The 19561-nt window shown below is 40.7% G+C and overlaps 1 protein-coding gene across 9 annotated transcripts in view; it reads left to right on the top strand.

Annotated features, from left to right (window-relative positions):
• FOXP1 (forkhead box P1) overlaps nt 1-19561 on the top strand; it is a 586392-nt gene that overhangs the window by 247932 nt on the left and 318899 nt on the right. For 8 of the 9 annotated variants that reach the window (XM_059940183.1, XM_059940174.1, XM_059940180.1 and 5 more), the window contains one exon: nt 17503-17563. The gene's annotated coding sequence lies outside the window, so the exon portion shown is untranslated. Of the gene's footprint in view, nt 1-11376; nt 11470-17502; nt 17564-19561 lie in introns of those variants that run through there. The other variant, XM_059940175.1, reaches the window with a different exon arrangement.

Here is a 19561-nt window from a genome sequence, read left to right as displayed (position 1 = left end):
TTTACACTCAGGAACCATGTTAATTTACGGTGTATTTTGGGATTCTAAGGAATGCAAAATGGGGCGGTAATACGACTTCTCTTTGTTTTACTCTGAAGAGGTTTTTACTACCCGGTTCTTGAGATCTTCCACCTTAGTTTATCTTTAATTTATCTTTAACTGGAACCATTTTGTCCCTTAGCTCTATTCTAATTACCTCTCAAAATGGTCAGATTTACAGGCAACACATGACAGAGAAAATGCACACAAAATCAGCCAGCCTCTCCTGACATTCAACAGCAGCCCACGTCTAAATAGTGGAAAAGTTTATTTGCTTTTTCTGAGGATGTGCTAAGTGATTTTGCAGTGTGAGTGGTATGGCCTTCTAGCTCTTAGGCCTGCATTTATTAAATAAATTTGTTCTCTAACTCAAGTGTTAAGTGTGTATTATGAAACCTCAAAGGCAATTTCAGTGATTGCAACGTGCAAATATTTTTTAAATTATGTAATTAAATAGGACTTGGCCTTCGAGGTCCACCGAAGTAATTTATTAATTGAACAGTCTGATTTAATTGTATGTTATTTTCATTTATTCAGGGAAGGGCCTGCATCTTCTGAAGAGAGAGGAACCTCTTGTGCGCCTTGTCACTGGAGGTGCAGAGGTCTCTCCAAGAAATTTTTAGCACCCAATTAAATACTAACCAAGAAGAGAGGACTTGTTCCTTCCGTCCCTGATACTCTGTTTTGATGTCTGAGTCTGGTGATTTTAAAGGAAAAAGAAAAAAATAAAATCCTGTTGGGTAAAAATTATTTGTAATTTGCTCGGTTTATCATGACATTATTTAAAAGTGAATCACTCTTTTCCTCTTAATTGTGCCAGTGTACAGGGTTATATAAAGTAAGCGCATAAAAAGAGAAGCCCCTTGAATTCAGCGATAGCTTCATCCAGCTACAGCCTTGCCGTATCTGTTTCCTTAAAATGTCATTTTAAAGGTATTGTGGTTTTAGAGCAGCAGCTGTGACTGAAAAGTATGTAAACTAAGCTGTTCTTGCTCATATCATTTTTATATTCTTATGTCAGACCAGAAGGCTGCTTTAAATTTATTTTTCATTGTGTATTAGTTCTAGAGCCCGTTTTTTTTTCCTTCCTTGGGAACATATGTTCTTTGGGACTTGTGATACTCGAGCGCTTAGGAAAATAACAATTGTTGGTGGGCGGGGGAGAAAACAGGTCTCAAAATAGCTTTTTTATTTGCGTATTGTATTTGGGAGAAGGTGAATCTAAAAAATGAACTTTCACAAGGTAGAATTGGGGGGCCTAGCATCTGTGTTTTAGGAAGTGGAAGAATTCAGGCATACTGTAGTGTACTAAGTCACGTGAAAGGCAGTAACTTTTAGAAGCCCAGATTGCTTTCCCAAAAAGAAAATATTTTTTGTTGCCATTAAATATAGTTTATATTGCTACTTCAGAACTTTTTTTTTCCAGTGAGCCCATTTACTTAAATTCTTAGTTAATATTTCTATATAGTAACGTCTTTGTCTCCGGAGCTCGCCTTTGCAAATTCTCATTTAATATGTGGTTGTGGGTCAGTATTTATTCATACCACGTGGTACCTCTCACCTGATCAAGTGTGACAGCATGGTGTCACGTCAGCCAGCAGAATGTTGGAGTGACTTTTGAGTAATGGTGGCAAAGAAGGTACAGAGGGTTGAAGGAAACGACAATAATGAGAATTTTTTTTTCCTTTCCTATGTATTTCAACATGTGTAATGCCTTGACTCTGCTGTGGGAATTTGGAACATTGGATAGAGAAATATTCCTTTTCCTAAAGAGTTATAAAAGCAGAGTAGAAAGTCTGAGCTATTAGAACTTTCCATGGTAAATATAATTTGATTACATGTGTTCGTAATTTCCCTCAGAGCTCAGGATTTCACTTTGAGAGCTGTTCCACAAGGATAGATTTCTTTCCAGGTTTTGAAAACAAATTTAGCCCTAAGGATTTGCCCTGAGATTCCACTGATTTGCCTCCTGACTACAGGCCCACATCTAAGTGCCCCAAGTGGGGAAAGTAACTTGGGGAGGAAGGTGGGTTCCTCATGGGTCTTTTGTTCGGCTTGTCCCAGGCCTCCTGTCTCTCCCTGGGCTCCAGGTAGTGGCTTCCTCCATCCATAAGCTAGCTTGTCCTCGTGGTCCTTACATCATAGCCTTGGAAAAGGGCTTCTCAAAGCATCGGGGCTGTTGGTCAATGTGGCTAAGAGGTATAGCAGAGACATTGCCCATACAGGAAGGACACCAGGCATAGCACTGGGGCGGGGCGCTAGGACATCCTTTTCTGTGCTTCTGATCCTAGGAAGTTCAGGGTAGTGGCCCAGGGTGTACTTGGGTAACCTGGGGGCAAAGGCTGTTTCCCAGCCTGTATACAAGTATTTCAATATTTTAACAACTTCTTCAGGTGACCACTGTGTACCAGTTGAACATCATCCCTGAGTACCACTCTTTTTCCCAACAAGGAGACTTGAGGTGTGGAGAAGGGAAGAGGATTACCAAATTCTAGCGGAGTCGCTGGTGGATCCAGGAGTAGAAACACATTTCTCTTGCCTTCTAGTGAAATGTTCTTTCCACTTCACTCTGGCCCCTCTTATCTAGGGTGTGGAAAAATCTCTTTTTCTACTAACTTCAAACCAGAGTTGATGAAAAGGCATTTTCTTAGGAATAAAACTGAGAGGAAAAAACAAGATGCCTGGAGCACTGAAGTGAATGACTTTCTAGAAGAAAGTTAGCTTGTTTAGATTCTAGTTCATATGCAACAGGCTGGCACAATCCATGGGACATTTGTGATTCCTGTGTCCCTTGTCTTGCCTTCTTGCTGTTCACAGGACCCTGCTCCAAAATCTCCTTTTAACGTGATTGCTGTTTCCAACAGCCATCTTCTCGAGCCGTCGCTTTTCCACATTTTTTGGGAGTCAGAGGCTCTTGTCTCTGCTTTCTTCCACATCACCTGTGTGGTCTCAGTCACACAATGAATCTGCTCCCCAGGAGGGAGTGCCTTGACTAGATCCCCTCACAGGTACCTTTCAGCTCTAAAATGTGTTTGTTCTTCTCTCTCATCTGAGAGTTTTCCCATATAAGCCTTATTCCCTCCACTTAAAAGTCTGGACCACACAGTGGGTATAGACCAAATCTGAATTTTGGTCATGAAGACACAAGACATCTCATTTGACCCCCGGTCTGTTTTCTGGGGGGGACATGCTGGTCTTTTGTCATTGGTAAAACTTGGTCAAGGAATTTCTGGTGAAATAAATCTATCACTTCGTATTCTAAATGGGGTTTGTGCTGTATTGTTATTATTGTTATTATTATTTCTGTCACTGATAAAACTCCATGGAATTACTGGGTGGGGGTCCTATGGCCTTTTCCCCACCCCACTGAAGAAACTCATGAAAGATTGTGCATTGTAGAAAGTGCCTTAGCAATTAAATAAAAGAAAGCCTGGTTCATATAAAGAGACATGTTTCTATATGGAAAATATGAGCCTTTTTTTTTTTTTTTTTTTTTTTTTTTTTACATGGACCAGGTGTGGATTAGTTCACTGAACCTTTCACCCAGCCGTATTCCGCTTGTAATTCTTCTGAGGCATAGTTCAGCCAAGTCAAAGAAACATGTTATTAAAGGTGAGCTGAAAGGCATTTAAAAAATAAACAAACTGTTTAAGACCCTAAATCAGTAACAGAATCTATATGCACGGACTTGAAAAGTACGAGAAAATGTGTTTCAGTACCTTTGGGTTTCAGGCCAGCTTCTTCTCTTACCTTCTTTGAACATGGCCCCAAAGTCCTTCTTGGTCATTGGCGGGACGAGCGGTTGCCTCTCACTTGGACTGTAGCTGTCTTATAGGTGGTGATTTACCCTCCACTGAGACCGGTGAGACCCCCAGTCTTAAACCTACGATTCTCCAGCTAATATTGAGGGAGAAAAATAAATACTTTGATTTTATTTTAGCACTGTGTTGTTAAGTTTAAAATCTGCTGTACGTTCTTTCCTTTTTTCTAGCCTGTAGCATGGCACAGAACCAGATATTATTAACAACTCGTAGAGATGATGGAAATCAAGCGTGGGAAGTTTCAGATTTACTTCAGTTACATTATCCCTGGTTAAAATAACAGTGGCTATCTTTTCCTTAGCACTCACTATGTGCCAGGCACTTTTCCTTCTCTTTCTTTCTTTTTTTTAGAAATATTTATTTATTTATTTAATTATTTTTTGGCTGCATCGGGTCTTAGTTGCGGCACGTGTGATCTTCGTTGCGGCATGCGAGATCTTTCATTGCGGCACACGGGCTTAGTTGCCACGCAGCGTATGGGATCTTAGTTCCCTGACCAGGGATCAAACCAGCGTCCCCTGCATTGCAAGGCGGATTCTTAACCACTGGACCATCAAGGGAAGTCCCCAGGCACTTTTATAAGCACTTTTTTATGTTAATGCTCTTATTCCTCGAAAGTACATTATGTCCTATCATTCAGCCCATTTTGTGGATGAGCACACTGAGGGGCAGTGAAGTGAAGTAACTTGCCTGAGTTCACAAGGCCAGTAAGCAGCAGAGCTGAGTTTTGAACTCTTGGACTTGAATCTGTGCTTGTAAGGTCTGAACAATTCTAGACTAAACTCTACTGTGCGGTGCTATTTTATAGAATACTGACTTTTAACTGAAGCAGCCCCAGGCAGCATTAAGAAATAAAGATATTCATCCTGTACATCCTGGGCCTTGCCACCTTCACCCCGACCCCCCAAAACTGCCATCAGGGTTTTTCCCTAATTAGAAAAAATTTCTTTCTGTTTTCTTTTGGTTGTTTTTATAGTCTCTTCTCAGCTAAGGACTGGGTATCATTTGTGTCCTGTTGTGCCGCTTCTCCCTTGATTATCTTCAACTCCCCTTGTGATTGTGGGATTGTGGAAAGGCATTCTCCCATGTTTAAAGTAATTCCAAAAATCTGGAACAAAGGAGGAGAGGCATTCTGGGGGTATTCTAGGAGTCTTCCTGGCCCACTTTTTACAAGGTGAGCAGTTCCTTCCCCAGTTCCCCAGGGTGGATGCAGAGCTCCTCTCAGAAACTCAGAGTGAGCTGAAAAGAATCACCCCATCCCCACCTGTGCTGCTTTACCTGACCGAAGAGGGAGCGGGTTGAGGCACCAGCTTCATCTGGTGCACTTCTGAGTAGCTTTGCTTCGTTGAAGGCCGCATGCTGAGTTTGTCAGAGTCACCTGCCGCTTTTCAGCCATTCTTGTTCCAGGAACGTTAACTTGCTGGATTGGGGAAGCAGCGTCCCACGCAGACAGCCACGTCAGGCTGCTCCCAAATGTCCCTCCTCGTTTGTCAAGTTCTGGGGGCGTTCGGCAGAGCTTTATTGTTGTCAGGATTCAAGGTTCCCTAGGATCAGTATTAATATAGCATCCTGTACATATCAGAAACCTTGCCAGCTAAGGAGCCGAGAGGGTGAGCCCCACAGGGTTCTAAATTATCCTGGCATTTCTTAGTGTATTTCTAGTGGGAGCCAGAGAGATGGTGAGCTTTGGAAGGTAGGAATGTTCTATGTCGTGAACATTGCGGTGGCGGTTACAAGACTGTATACTTTTGGCCAAGCTCATCAAATTGTACACGTAAAATTGATGAATTTTGTTGTATGTAAATTAAGCCTAATACTGATTTTAAAATACCTTAAAAAAAAAAAAAAAAGATGTGTCAAAGTTGAGTGTAGAAGGGAGCTGGGATCTGCAAATGTCAGAGAATTCAGGAAGAGAGGCCTGGGAAAGGAAATGGGATGAAAAGGAGCCAGGAAAAGTTGCCTCATCATTTGGCATTTCTCTGGTGGCCAAAAGGTAAGCTTCTACTTTCGGGTCACTCGCGAGCACTGGGGGCACGTAGCTGCCAAGTTTTGCAGTTTAAGGACTAATAAAGTCGGGATGTGGGTAATACTGGGAGAGGGCTATTTTCAGGGAAAGACTGCTGGGAGGTCTTCCCACCTATAGTGACTGTGTGAGTGGGTTCATTCTTGAGTGTCTCTCCCTGGGTGAACATGTCCACAGTAAAGTGCAACTCTGGAGCCACTTTAAGGGTCTTTTCTACGTGCACCCGGAACGTTAGCCGTCGTATATATAACAGAGGAATTGAGGAGCTGGGGTGAGATAATAGGATTCTTTTTATTCAACTTACATGCCGACTCGTGGTGTTCATTCCATATATATTTATTGAACAATGACCATGTGTAGCTACTGTTCCGTATTAAGAGACAGCATGCAAGACAGATGAAGTCCTTGCCTTCATGGAGTTTATATTCTGTTAATTTGTCCCAAACTGAAATGCACAGAGTCAAGATTAATCTGCCGGGTTTTATCTGTTGCCTAAAGTTTCCCAGAAAAACCAAACAGAATGTTTCGCCAAAGATTGAAGCCGCCAGGAGCCAGATGTGGCCACGGGAAGAATGTCTTCAAGAGCTTGTCATCTGGCTCCAGCTGTGCTAACCTAGGTCTGCTAGGCAGGCACGAGTTGTGTCTGCCAACTGGTGGCCAGACGCGACTGCAGGTTTAAACAATTAGCAGATTCCTTCACCCGGTGGCCGGATTCGCTGTGTGTGTCCTAAGATTACCACGGCTGTCCAGACCAGGAGCCTCTGTGGTCCCGGGCAGAAACACCCACAGGGGAAGCAAAAATCAGCCCCTTGAGAAAATAGCCAAGGCCTTCTTATCCTGGAACGTGGAGAGGGATTCAGGGGGAAACCATTGTCAGCGAGAAAGCAGAAATAAACCAGACGTGGCCCCTGCCATGCAAGTCTTGATTCCAACCAAGAGCTCCTGCCTGACCCAGAACGCCTGCCTGTAGCCTGCCCCTGCAGAAAAGCAGAGAGGAGAGTTGGCCTGTGAGGCCTTCTCTTTCCCAGTTACTGTGGTTTTTAATTGTTGCCTCTTTGTGAGAACCATTTATGATGACCTAGATTGATTTTACCCGCAAGAGATTTCCATTAAAAGTCTTAATTCCTACCTTTGAAAGCAATTGAATACCTACAGATGTGCCATGACTTTTCAAATATCTACGTACATAAATATGTACATGAATACGATGCTTCAGCCCACCTGGTGTGGAAGATTTTTTAAAATGTGGTGTTGCTGGTTTCCTGGAATAGGCAGTTTCTGTTGTCATATGGGATACGATGATTTTGATCACCCATTGTTCAGCCAGTTCCTGATACCACAGTAGTTGCTCAGTAAATGTAGAATGAACCGAATAAGAAAAAATTCCAGCGGGCATGCTGACATTCTAGGACAGTGATTCAAAGTGAGTGTGGTTATTTCAAATAATAAACGAGGGAAACAACCTACAATTTAGAGCAAAAAGACAAAAAAAGTAAAGGTGTAATTGGAACACTTTTAGCGTTCTTTTTTCAGACGTCGACATCTAGTGTCCGATTATCACAGAAGACACAAGAGAGTGGAGATGAAGATTTCGAAGGGGGATTCTTCTGAGCCTAAACTGATAGATCCTTTTGGGGACATCTTTATTACAGTGAAGTTCCAAGTGGTTTTTCAAAGAAGCCCCGCTCTGAATAAGTAACAAAGACAACAAAATGGTTCAAGTGAAGAAAAATTTTAAGACACTAGTGTATGTGTAAAAATCAACTTTTGCATTCTGAGTGCATTGTGTAAATTTGCTGTGCACGAAACAGAAGTGAAGCCATTTGGTTTTGTGGCATTGGTGTGGGCTGGCTAAGGGGGTGGGGGAGAAAGTTGAGGCATTGATAAAGTATGAGGCGAGCCAGCCAGATGGTTGCATTACACGTCTTTTGTGTTCTTGTTTGCTTCTTAAAGCAGTTGCAGAATTTGGCCCTTGGCGATATTTCTTCGTGCTTGTATGTTCTGCTACGAATTTACTTTTGTCAGAGTCCTTTGAAAGAAAAGCCATGCTCTTAAAAAAAATTTTTTTTTTCTTTTTTTACTTACATTATAAACTTGTGAAGTCAACAGTGTGTTCATAAAAATATTTTTTAAATGTTAAGTATGTTAGTAAATAGCAGGAAGATCAGCTTTTCTTTTTCCTTAGCACAGTAACTTCAACCATATTTTACTTCCGTTCAGAGATTTTTGCAAAATAATGAAGGTAATAGAATTGGCGGATGGATGGATGGATGGAGACAGACAGACAGAACAGCTACATTGTTATTCCAGTAATAATGGGGCTTATCTGATGAGAGATTTTAACTTTTCCTCTTAGAGCAAGTTGTCAGGTTGGGGTTTACCTATTGTATTTTACCTGTGAGTCTGACTTGGTGATATTTAAGTTAAGTGGGAATGCTTTGGGGTTGGTTGGTGGGTTTTGCCTGTGTGTTTGCTTGGCATTTACTAGAACTGTTTTATCACACCATCATTGAAATTTATATTTATTTCCTATTAAAAGCAAATTTTATTTTGCAGTCACCGGTGGAAAGTATATTTAAGATATTCTAACTGTATATAGAGGATGATATTTTATCACTGAATGCTTTTAATAAGGAATTGCTTTGGAGCTAATTTTTTCCCATCATGATGGAATGCTTAGGATAATTTAATGTCCTTTTCACAGTCCCAGTTTATCTCTCCCTTTTTTTTTTTTTCCCCTTCTGCTCAAACGAGAGAAGAGTCCAAATGTAGGATCCTTGGGCCATGGTTTATTCTCCTGTTGTGCACAGATTTCCAGTTTTAGTTGGAACCTGTGGTCGCTGATGAGAAAACAGGAAACTTAGAGTCCTAACCTTATTGAAATCTGCCTGGTTTAGTCACAAGTCTGAGGCAACTCCTTCCAATAATGAAGCCATTGTACGCATCATATCTGATCAGTTCTTGAAATGTTTTAGTAAGTCTATCTTACAACATTATAAGAAGATAATCAGCAGCCTTAGAAGGTCCCCATCTGGACTGTAGAGTTCTTTTACTGAAAGATGTTTTGCCTTTTTGAGATAGCTCTCGCGTTTCATCATCTGTTCCGCCGAGATGAAGTGCATATGAAAAGTCAGTGACTCTGAATCCATCTGTTGTTATTATTTTCCACTGATAATTGGCTTGAACAATGAAATGTCTGTGTCTGCACCCTTTGAAACTGTACACCCTGTTTATTTTCTGGAGGTCTCACTGCAACTCCTCCCCCCCCACCTCCCCATTTTCCCCCTTCATTCTCTCTCAAGCTTGCAGCGAGTGGCGCTTGTGTGAGGATGACATCTTTGACTCTGTGCATCAGTATGTGTCACTCAGCCTGTAAAGCTTGCATATGGATTTTTGTCACAATCCCTATGTCTGTGCTGTTTGCTCAGGGATCCAGTGCTCTGGCGGCAAGGAGCTTAGCTGGGGCCACAATGCATGGATCCCTTACCTGGATCGTCGTCTTTATTTCACTCTCCTCATTAAAATATTAATTTCGAGGACAGTATCTAATACCTATGGAATTAGATACTACCTATAATTGTGTAATATATTCAGTTGCATCCAGGTTTGCACGATACAGAGCATTAATATTGGATTCCACTAACAGCATTTCCATTAGCTTGCTCAACCAGTATGAGATATAGATGAGCTGGGAAGCATAACTACCTGCCAGAACTGCCAAAACAGTCATTAGAAGCTCCATTGGGATGGACAAAGGCCTTTTTCACAGTGATATACTGATTAAATTTTGTTCTATGGTTTATTTGCATCAAGGTTAGATCACTATAGTCTACGCAAGAGGGTTATCTAACACCTGACTTGGAAGGTCATTTCAAGACAAAACAGCGAAGAGAATAGGCATCTTGAGTTTCTTGGGGACCCCCTCTTAAAGAACCTGTATTTTATTTCAGGGGACTTTGGGAATTTTCAGATTTTCTCTCTGTATTATACCATAATATATGTTTAAGATTGGTTTTTTAAAAACTTTTCAGTAATATTCTTTTGCTTTTGGGGCAGAATGATATAGCCAGGAAACAGTGTGGTGTTAATAAAATAAAACCCACTTTGGAAATAGAAAGCCACCTTATTTCCCTTGGCTAGCGTAATCATGGTACATCCTCTGAGGCTGTGAAGGACCTGTGACCTACCCTTTTTTAGTCCAAGTAATAATGTAGGCACATCCTATGGAATAGCAGTGCTGGATTTGCCCCCAAAGTCCTATGTGGCATTAAAAGGACATAGACGAACATAATCTTATTTATGTTTCAAATGAAATCATTTAATACTGCAAAGGTTATTAAAAAATAATTAAGTTACTAAGACCAACATGTAACTGGACCATACAGTAAGAGGCTAGGGGTATGAGTTGACTCCATGAGCTGAGAAAATGCAGTAGTGAATTCCTAGTGCCCGCATGTTTTTCCTCTTGCTTAAATTCCTCGGTTCTAAGGACAAATTATGTTGAGGTGTGGCATATTTTCTGCCAAAATGGAGAAAATTGTTGACTGTAATTATGTTATTTAATTGAAATTATAAGTGGTTGAGGCCACTCAGTTAAAAGCATTCTTTCTAATATATGGGTAATGTTTTTAAATGAGTGGTCATGGATTGATGACATTTGAAAGGCAGGCATTTGGGATGTATTTTTGGAAGACTCAAATTGTTTTTCTTAAATCATTAGTGAACCAAAGAGTGTAAAGGGACACTTTTTGTTTGGTTTATTCTCTTTAATTAGATATGTGTGAATATTCTGTGTGAGAGCATATATATGCACGTATATGCACGTACATATATGTGCATGTATGTGTGTATATATTTTATATGTGTAAATATTTACACATAGATGCAACAGATCCTTCTGGAGGTACAGACTCACAAGGATCGGTTTCTAATGGGGCAAAGCAGAGAAACAAGAGGTGTATTTCTGACCTTAAATTGTGGCCGAAAACATGTGATTGTTTAAACCTCTCATTGAATATTAGAGATCTTAAATTCAAGCTACAGTAAAACTCTGCTGATGTGTCTTACGCCAAGTTCTTTTTGGAGTGCTAGAGATACAACAATAGCCCTGTGTTCCCCACGCCCCCCTGCCCTGCCCGCCCTCCGCCATACATTCCCCCCCCCGCCAGGAGTGAGTTCTTAATTACTAATGAATGCAATTCATTTTAATTGTTATTATAGCAATAGAACATTTAACTGTCTCCTGTTTAGTCCTTGTCCTTTGGAACAGGCAGTGTCTCCCGTCAGAGAGAAGACAGGTAGAAGGCACAGCGGGCGTCTGATTGAGCCAGTTATTCATTTGCTGAGTGTTTGTGTTTATGCAAAGGGGCCTCTTCCTGCATATTTAATCTAGAGTAAGGCAGTGGCTTTTGTTGTGTTTAGCCCACATACCTTCAGTCCTCCCTCACACTGCCGCCAGCCTGGGAGCCCTGAGAGCTCGCAGGCTTCCCAGCGCCTGTACTTTCTCCCTTACAAACTCTCAACTTTCTTCCGTTGTGTGAAAATTGCCTCTGCGGCCCCAAAGCTTCCCTTCCTCACCATGAACGGGTAAGTGTGTGCGAAGCCAAGGCTGATACTTTTGTTTCATTTTCCAAATGTTGAGAGGCTACTTTGCCCGCTCTTCTGGTCCTGGTTCCTGGGCCGTTTGTCAGTTGCTTGGCAGCGTTGAAATAGACAAGTACAGGTGCCGCTCAGGAAATGTGGCTGAATTTTCAACTGGCAGAGAGAGGCTCTTGGGAACTGCGGGGGGCGGGGGGGTGGGGGAGAAACAGAGAGAGGGAGATGGGGAGAGAGAAAGAGAACAGCTTTATTATTCTTTGTCCTAACAAATCCTGTTTTGTAACTGTCCTGCAGATAATGCTGCCATTGTTTGCTAAAAGCCTTCAAACAGTGTGCGAGACCGAACTGTAAGAAAGCAGTGAAACTCTGCTGCTGTATTGTCTATCCCCAGGCCAGGGTCCTCCCCGAAAGTCTGTGCCGGAATAGGAAGGGTTTTCTTCAGTGGAAATCGAATCGTCTCTTCATTGATATTAATAGCACACTGGAGATGTTGGCCGTGCTGTGCAGAGCGGCGGTTGGGAGGGAAGGAAATCTGATCTTGCTGGGGGGAAGATGACAGCCTCTTGGCCCCATGGTGGAGGAGACATCCATCCAGACTCAGCCTGCATAATGGCATCCTGGCTTAACTGTTTGCTCTAGGAATTTTAATCTTGCGCTGTTGGTTTTACTATCTGGGGTCTTGATATTTTTTGTTCCTGTACTGTCTTTAGAAAGTACGATGTTCAGGGTCTTAATCCAGTCTTTTTTAAAAGTGAAATTTAAAAAAAAAGAGAGAGAGAGAGAGAGAGAGACCTAGAGAAATTGACACGCTGTGCACTTTGATCATTCTGGGGTATGATGGTAGAAGTCGTGGGAGAAATTCAAAACTAAATTGCCACAATTAAGAAGGATGAGCCGTCCAAGGGAAGGTATGTCCTATGTAAAGATATCTCAGAGGCTAGGAATTGTGTCCAGGGTCTGAAAGGAGTTTTCATTGCCAGTTAACTGTTGCCTCTGTTTGAGTGACTCTTTTCAACAGAAGAGTGTGCTGTTCCCCCGCAGGTCGGAAACCGTGAGAATGTGAATCCAATTTCATCAACCTTATTAAAATATGTAGGGACTTGGGTCTTCTTAGGTACAAATCAGTCTAGAGACTTAGAAGCATTTGTTAGCAGTGAGGCCGCTGAAGGTTTTTAATAATAAAATTACAAATACCCTGTCTAATTGTAAGTATATGACTTTTATGCTCGGTTTTTAAGGGGAAGAATACTTTTTTTTTTTTTTCATGAGGAAAAGTAACTCCGCCAGAGCACCTTCTGTGATTAGCGCTATTGTATTCTTAAATTTTGATTGATAGAGATAATAGTTTTCACTTAAAAATACAGACAGGTACTTTAACTTTCCATGACAATAGCTATTTGCATTTCTTTTATCTTTTTGTTTAACATTTATGGGGGCTGGGATGGATTTGATTATTAACTCTTGTTGCACACACTCCGCGTAAATCTAAAACAAAGGCTTTGTTAGAGCTTCAAAGAGAAAACAGCAAATATTGTTTTTAGGCTTCAACATTTAAAGCCTGCTAAGGGATACCTATAAAATATTTTCACAGGACCATGACCAGGGTTTTGCTTTCCTTTAAGGTAAGAGAGAGTGGTTTTCTCCAAATGAGATGGGCCAACATGGAGTTGCGGGGGGCCTGAAGTAATTCCACAGGCAAGCCTCGGCCAGGTTTTGCCTGTACCATGGGGCTTACTTCATGTAGAGTAGTTCAGATTCTTCTTACTAGAATGGACCCCAAGTTAGGTCCTCTGATTTAGTTGAGGGTCCCAGAGGGTGGGGAGAAAGGAAGTAAAATGTTCCTCGCAGCAATAGGAGGGGGACGTAGGTGCAGTGATGGGTCCCCTGTGGTAGATTTTTCTTTGCTAAAGAGAAGTAAAAGAGATGTGGCCCTTTGTAAACCAGCAAACCTGGGTGATGGCCAGGGTCGCCTCTGGTCCCAGAGACCTGCTCGACACAATAGTTTTCCTTTTCTTTCTTTTCTTTCTAATTTACTTCCTTTTCCTTACCCCCCCCCCTCCCACCCCTGCCCGTGTACTCTCCCTGTTTCTTTCCTTCTTTTCTCACTTCCTTCCCTCCCTCCTTCCTCTTTCTTATTGTAAGCCTGACTCAGTATTTGAAGTTATTAGAGCAGAGGAAAAAAAAAAAGACTTTCAGGTTGATTTCTAAGTGGATTTTCTTGTCTTGAGTGCAAGAAAATGAAGTGACCCTTGTATTATCATTTCTCAGCTAGTCGAGTTTGTGTTGAAGATAGTTCTGTTTTTCTAGGACATCTTTGAAAAACAAGACAGAAAAGCCCACATGAGTTAAGATTCACAGGTTAAAGAGACAGCCATCTCTTGGAAACTGGCCCTTTGAGATTTTCTGTTTTCTCAGATGAAGTATATGTCATTTGATGGGGATATTTGGGAGGATGGGAAGTTTGAACCCTGTTTCTCTGGACTTCGGGAGAAGGGTTGCTCTAGCCAGAGATGAAACTCCTAACTGCCACCTTCATCATGGCTCGGGAGCTGACGTTCATCATCCTCGCATCCCAGGGACACTGACACACAGTAGGTTCTCAGCCAGCGTTCGCTGGGCTGAAGGTTGCAGTGAAATAAGGTGGCTGTGTCCTTCACAGTCTCTTGTATACTTGTACGAAATGAAATATAACGCTGAAATCCTGATGCAAATCATTTCCTTGAGTTGGCCATGAAAAAAGAGGGAGAAATATTTTTAATGGCAAAAAATAGAGCGTATATTGTTCATTTTTCTTCTTGTGAAATAAAATCACACCTCCATGTTTACCTGCACCTCGTTTCCAGCTAGGCCATACCAATGGGCAGGATCACATTGGTTAAATTAAGGGCAAATATACTGATAGAAAGTATGAAATTGAAGCACTGTAGTAACCTAAGGGGTCTAGAGAGTGAAATTCCTAATGGAATAGGGGGAACTGGGGAGACAGAGGAAGAGGAAGGTACATTAGTCTCCTAACCTAGGGATCTCAGCTGAAGAGTAATGTCGTGGTCAAGGTCTTTACGGTCATCAAATAGCTTTAGGGTAAATAACATTATCACAAACAATAGTTAAGAGGTCACGCTCAGAACATTTTCTGGTGTTCACAGGCTCTTAATTGTACAGAGAATGACATAAAGGAAAATAAGTGATTTCTATTTACCGTATCCCTGGCTCACCTTTAAAAACCTAAAACCAATAGGAAACTTAAGAAGGAGAGAAAAAGAAAAAAAAAAAAGCAATTCATTTGGTGCCAGCATTTTTTCTAAGAGGAGACAAGGGGGCTGCAGGGTAATATTTTTATTTTTCTTTTTAACTTAAAAGCGTTACATAGTCGTTTAATTTTTACTTTTGTTGCTTGTGCTGCCAGTAAACATGCAGGTATGTAGTTGATATATTTGATAAGGTGAAGCGTTTTGTTTTGTTCTGTTTTTAATAGCAGTTTTGGAAATGGAAGTTTTATGCTTTGGAAAAAATGAAATGCAGATTTTTCTGCTAGTTGTTGATTTCTGATTCTTGTAGGCTAGTAATGAGGCAGACTCAGGCCCCAGAACTACTCCCTAATTTTCTTGTCTATTATATTGACACATTTCATTTAATTTAGCATGATGGCAAACAGCTGTTGAACTATTAATCTTTTCTCAGCAAAGCTGGAAAAATATCTTTTAGATTACTTTGCTAATGTATACTAAAAACTAAAATCAACAGAAATAAATTAATGAGTGGTCAAATGTACATTTGCATTAAAATTTATGGAACTTCAAAATGGAAGAAAATAGGGTTTGTATCCCACTGCCAATTTTTTATGTCTAAGTAAAAATTAAATGTAGCCAAATTTGTATTGCTTTAGTGATTATAAGTTGGAGGGTCAATTGTATAATATTGTTATTATTAATTTTTTTCCTCCAGGGAAAAATTACGCTCATAAAATCTGTGAGGGGGAACCAGCTTATACTTTTGCTCTGTGTTCACTTACCTACTGTTCTAGGTAGCTATAGGTGAGTAGAGAAACAGACGCAGTACTTACCTGGAAATGTTCTGCAGGTTTGAATACAACACTAGAGATAACTTTATTCAAAGTAGGCATTTTCAGCAGGTTTTTTTGTTTTGTTTTTTTTTACAGACATTAAATTTTAATAAGGTGCAATTGTTTGCCAGGCCTATATGATCTTTGCAATGCAATCTTATCTGCATTGCAAAGTCTGATACTATAGACCTGACTGCCAAAAATGCAAAAATAGATGCAACTCAATAGATAAAAATGAAAATTAGTTTAGAGTGCACACGTTGGAAAACATCTCAAGTGAAAAGGAGGGAGAAAGGGCGTTCTTGCCCTGAATTGAGTAGGGTCTGCCAGAGTTCACTTACTTTCCATTTAAGATTGGATGAGTGGTGGAGATGGAAATTTCTGTTGTGTGAGACGGCTGCTGTGCCTCGTGTCTCATGAGCTCTTCTTATTGGCGTGGGGCGGGGCTGCTTTGTAGATCTCAGCATTACCTCGAGGACCCGACCATCACAGCTCTGTTTTCTTATCACTGTTTGCGCTCTAACCAAGTTCTCACCGCTGGAGAAACCAATCCCTGGCGACACACCTCAGCAGTAAAGCACACGATTTTCATTTTCGATTTGAATTGTTTTGTGTCAAAACAAAAAGGTTTGGGGCAGGTTGCAAAACAGTAATTTCAAGTCCCAGAGCTAGGGTTTTCCCCCACCCAAATGGTGAACATTTATGGTGAAAACCTCCAATTTCCTCTTACAGTAAACATGAAAATTATGATTTCACTCAGAGCCTGCATTTTTTCCCAATCTTAATGGCAAGAATCTGCATACACTTGCTTGTGGAAATGTCATAAATTGGCCTCCGATCAATTCCTCAAAGATAGTACACACCAAAGTACCACTTTCAAATTTTTAGCCCTAGTGAAATAAGATTGAACTCTTCTCAATGATGTTTGCCTTTCCACATTCAGGGCCAACGGCCGAGGGATGAGCAGAGATATATTCTGTATCAAATTTGAACCACTTCATTACATATTGTTCTGAAGAGCAAGCAAAAGGATATTAACGTTTTAGTAAAAAGATGGTATGACTTCACCATCTTAAGAAAACATACGTATATATGAGCATTTGGTCAATTGATGTGGAATGAATCCTGTACCCTGTTGGTAACTTGATCTAAATTAATAAACAAATGTTTTTCTTTTCCCTTGTGCCATATGTTGATCCCAGTTACATGGGCAGAGAGAGGCAGCTTGTAATGTTTCTTAAAGGATTATACGCTGTTTTGCATAAGGGAGTATGCAGATGCAGGAGTTAGATGTGTTCCGTGCTTCCTTTGTGTTTTAGGAAGCTTGATTTCAATTGTTGATTTCATCTGACACGAGCCATTTTTATTGAACTTAGTAGGTCTGGTAGAAGTACGCTAAGTGGAAAACATTGTGTGAACAGCTTTCACCCACCAATAAACCCCACCCCCACCCCTCCGCAAGCTGAAAATTGTGGTGCTTTTATTCATTTTGAAAGGTCCAGAGTGGCATAAAGCATCTTGTCTATAAGAACTAACACTCTTGCAAGGGGAAAAAAAATAAGCCTCTGCTTTAATGAAATTAGAGATGTCGTGGATGTTAACCAAACAAAGACACGTTCAAGTAGCAGTCTGGTTTCCAAAAACAAAGGCCTGTGACTCACATGTTATTCCACATGAAATAAATTGATAGACAACAAGATGAGAAAAAGTTCATAGGCAAAATGTGAAATGCTTCATCTTGACTTTTTCCGTCCAAGTTGTTGTTATCGTCTTGAAGAGCCTCAAAGGCACATGGTCCACTAAGTGGAGGTGTTGACACGGGTTTTTATTATCTGAGAGTCTTTTGCCATTAAATAGAATTGAGTTCTTTGGTTGGTTTTCTTGCATCTCTCCCAGGCAAATAGGTGGTTGCTACTTTGTCTTGACATTCAGATTTTGATATTCTCTTTTGTTTTCAGGGTAAGAAGTGACCTTTTGAGGTGACTATAACAGAAGATTGCTTTACAGAAGCCAAAAAAGGTAAATGCAAATATGATTAGTGGAATTACATCTAGGACTCTATCTACCAACTTCTAGGCATCTTAATTCAGTTCTTTTCGGATCTACAGAATTATCAAATATACATGTATTTATTTGTGTGTAAGTGTGTATGTAGCATATTTTCGAAGGCCTTTAAAGAAAAGATTGCTCTTAACAAATGGTTCACATAGTCACATTCCCCGCCCCCCCCCAAATATTATCAAACTTTTCCCCTGTTTGTGGAAGTCGAATTTTTTTTTTTTTTTTTTTGGTTGTTGACTTGGTAGGTTTAAAGTTAGAAAGGAATATTCACATCACAAAAGTGGTGATTCATAAAATTAACTTGCTGCAAACAGGAGTAACGCATGTCCGTCTTCTGTGCTGAAGTGGTGTCATCCGGTGGATGTTCATCTGGCTGCTTTATAATCCCTTCTTTCAGAAATTAATAGTCAGGCACCATAGCAACACGCCGTGTTGATGTCACTGCCGTGTGGCGTGGGGCATGTCCCTGTAACGTCGGCGCTCAGCTGCCTTGTTCTCTTGACCTTGCTTGAAAATCAAATGAGTACTTGATTTTAAAATTAGAAGTTTTCATAGAGACTAGTGTAGCTTGATGAATTAAAGCTAAGTTAAATTTTCTCAAACTCACTTTTGGGAGCAGGGGCAAAAAAAAGCACTCTGGTTAAAACGGTTCTGGAGGCTACATTTTTTTTTTTTTTTTGATTCCCAAAGTATGTCTCTGGTGAGGGCAGAGGTCGCCTCCCTCAAGCTCATCTTGCAGGTCACTTTCAAGTCTGATGTTTCTCAAGGAGCAAGCGTCTTCATTTTATTTTTGAATCTTGGCCAATGGTGTTTGCATTTGATTGAGTAGATTTGTGTCTGCTTTAAAACACTTACTTGCCAGCCTGGTTACTACACAAAGCCTTTGCTCAGCTCTTACCAAATTAGAGTTTATGAATTTGTAAGATACAGACTTCTTATTCTTCAGTTGAGCAAGGTTTTTTGTGAAACTTTGCTAATGTGAAGATTCTTAGATCGGTTTTGTTTTTAATCTCACCCAGGGTTTGGGGGTTCTAGAAGGCACTATCAAGGTAGGGATTTGTTTTTCCAGTTGCATTCTGGCACATTTGATTTGGGCCCAAAAAATCCAACCAACTTTCCTCATTTCACTATCTTTGTTGTTTAAATTAAACCATGTGGGAAGCACCTAATTGACCTCCAAAGAGGATATATTACCTTTCAGATGTTCTGGCATGGAAAAGGTTGATTCCAACCAGTCTTTGGGGCTCTCAGGTCCTACCTCACATGATTTCTGGCAAAGCACTTCCCAGTTTCCCAGTTTTAGTCTACTTCAGGGCTCTGCAGCCGCCTTCTGTAAAAGGCCATCCAGTCACTATTTCCTGTTTTGTGGCATTTTGTCTCTGCCACGGTTAGTCAGCTGCATGTTGTGTGTTCTGGTCTCTGTGATCCCTGCAAGATCTCAATCCAAGGTGTTCCTCATTGAAAGCCATGCCAGGTGCTGAACTCATTTTGTGCTGTTAGCAAAGGTTTCTGGTGCAGCTAAAAATTGTGATGAAACAAAGCTGGAAAAGTGGTTGAAAAGATGAAATATCCCTCCAGCTCCAAAAATGGGCTTAATGAGTAGGTTTTCATTGTTTTATTTGGAATCACCTGTAAGCATAAATTATTTTTCTCCTGACTGATGTCATTATGATGACCATGCTTACACCCATGACATGAAAATATTTGAATTTGTGCAGTATGATTTTTCCCAATTCCATGATACTGTTCAAGGTTAAAGATATCATGAGTCAAGGGCAAGTTTGGGGGAAAAAAAAGTTTCCAGGAATTTGTCATTAGTTGACTAAGAAAGGTAGTCCATGCGGAGGAAAAAACAAGCTTTTTTATAATTACTGTCAAGAACATGGTGTATTATGTAGTATCCAGCAAATCAGGAACGCTTTGTCAAATTTAAGGAGAATAGAAAAATTTTGTCCT

The sequence above is a fragment of the Balaenoptera ricei genome, chromosome 11 (assembly GCF_028023285.1).
Source record: "Balaenoptera ricei isolate mBalRic1 chromosome 11, mBalRic1.hap2, whole genome shotgun sequence".
Lineage (NCBI taxonomy): Eukaryota > Metazoa > Chordata > Mammalia > Artiodactyla > Balaenopteridae > Balaenoptera > Balaenoptera ricei.
Note: the sequence above shows the minus strand (reverse complement) of the source record. Positions and strands in the feature narration are given on the sequence as shown.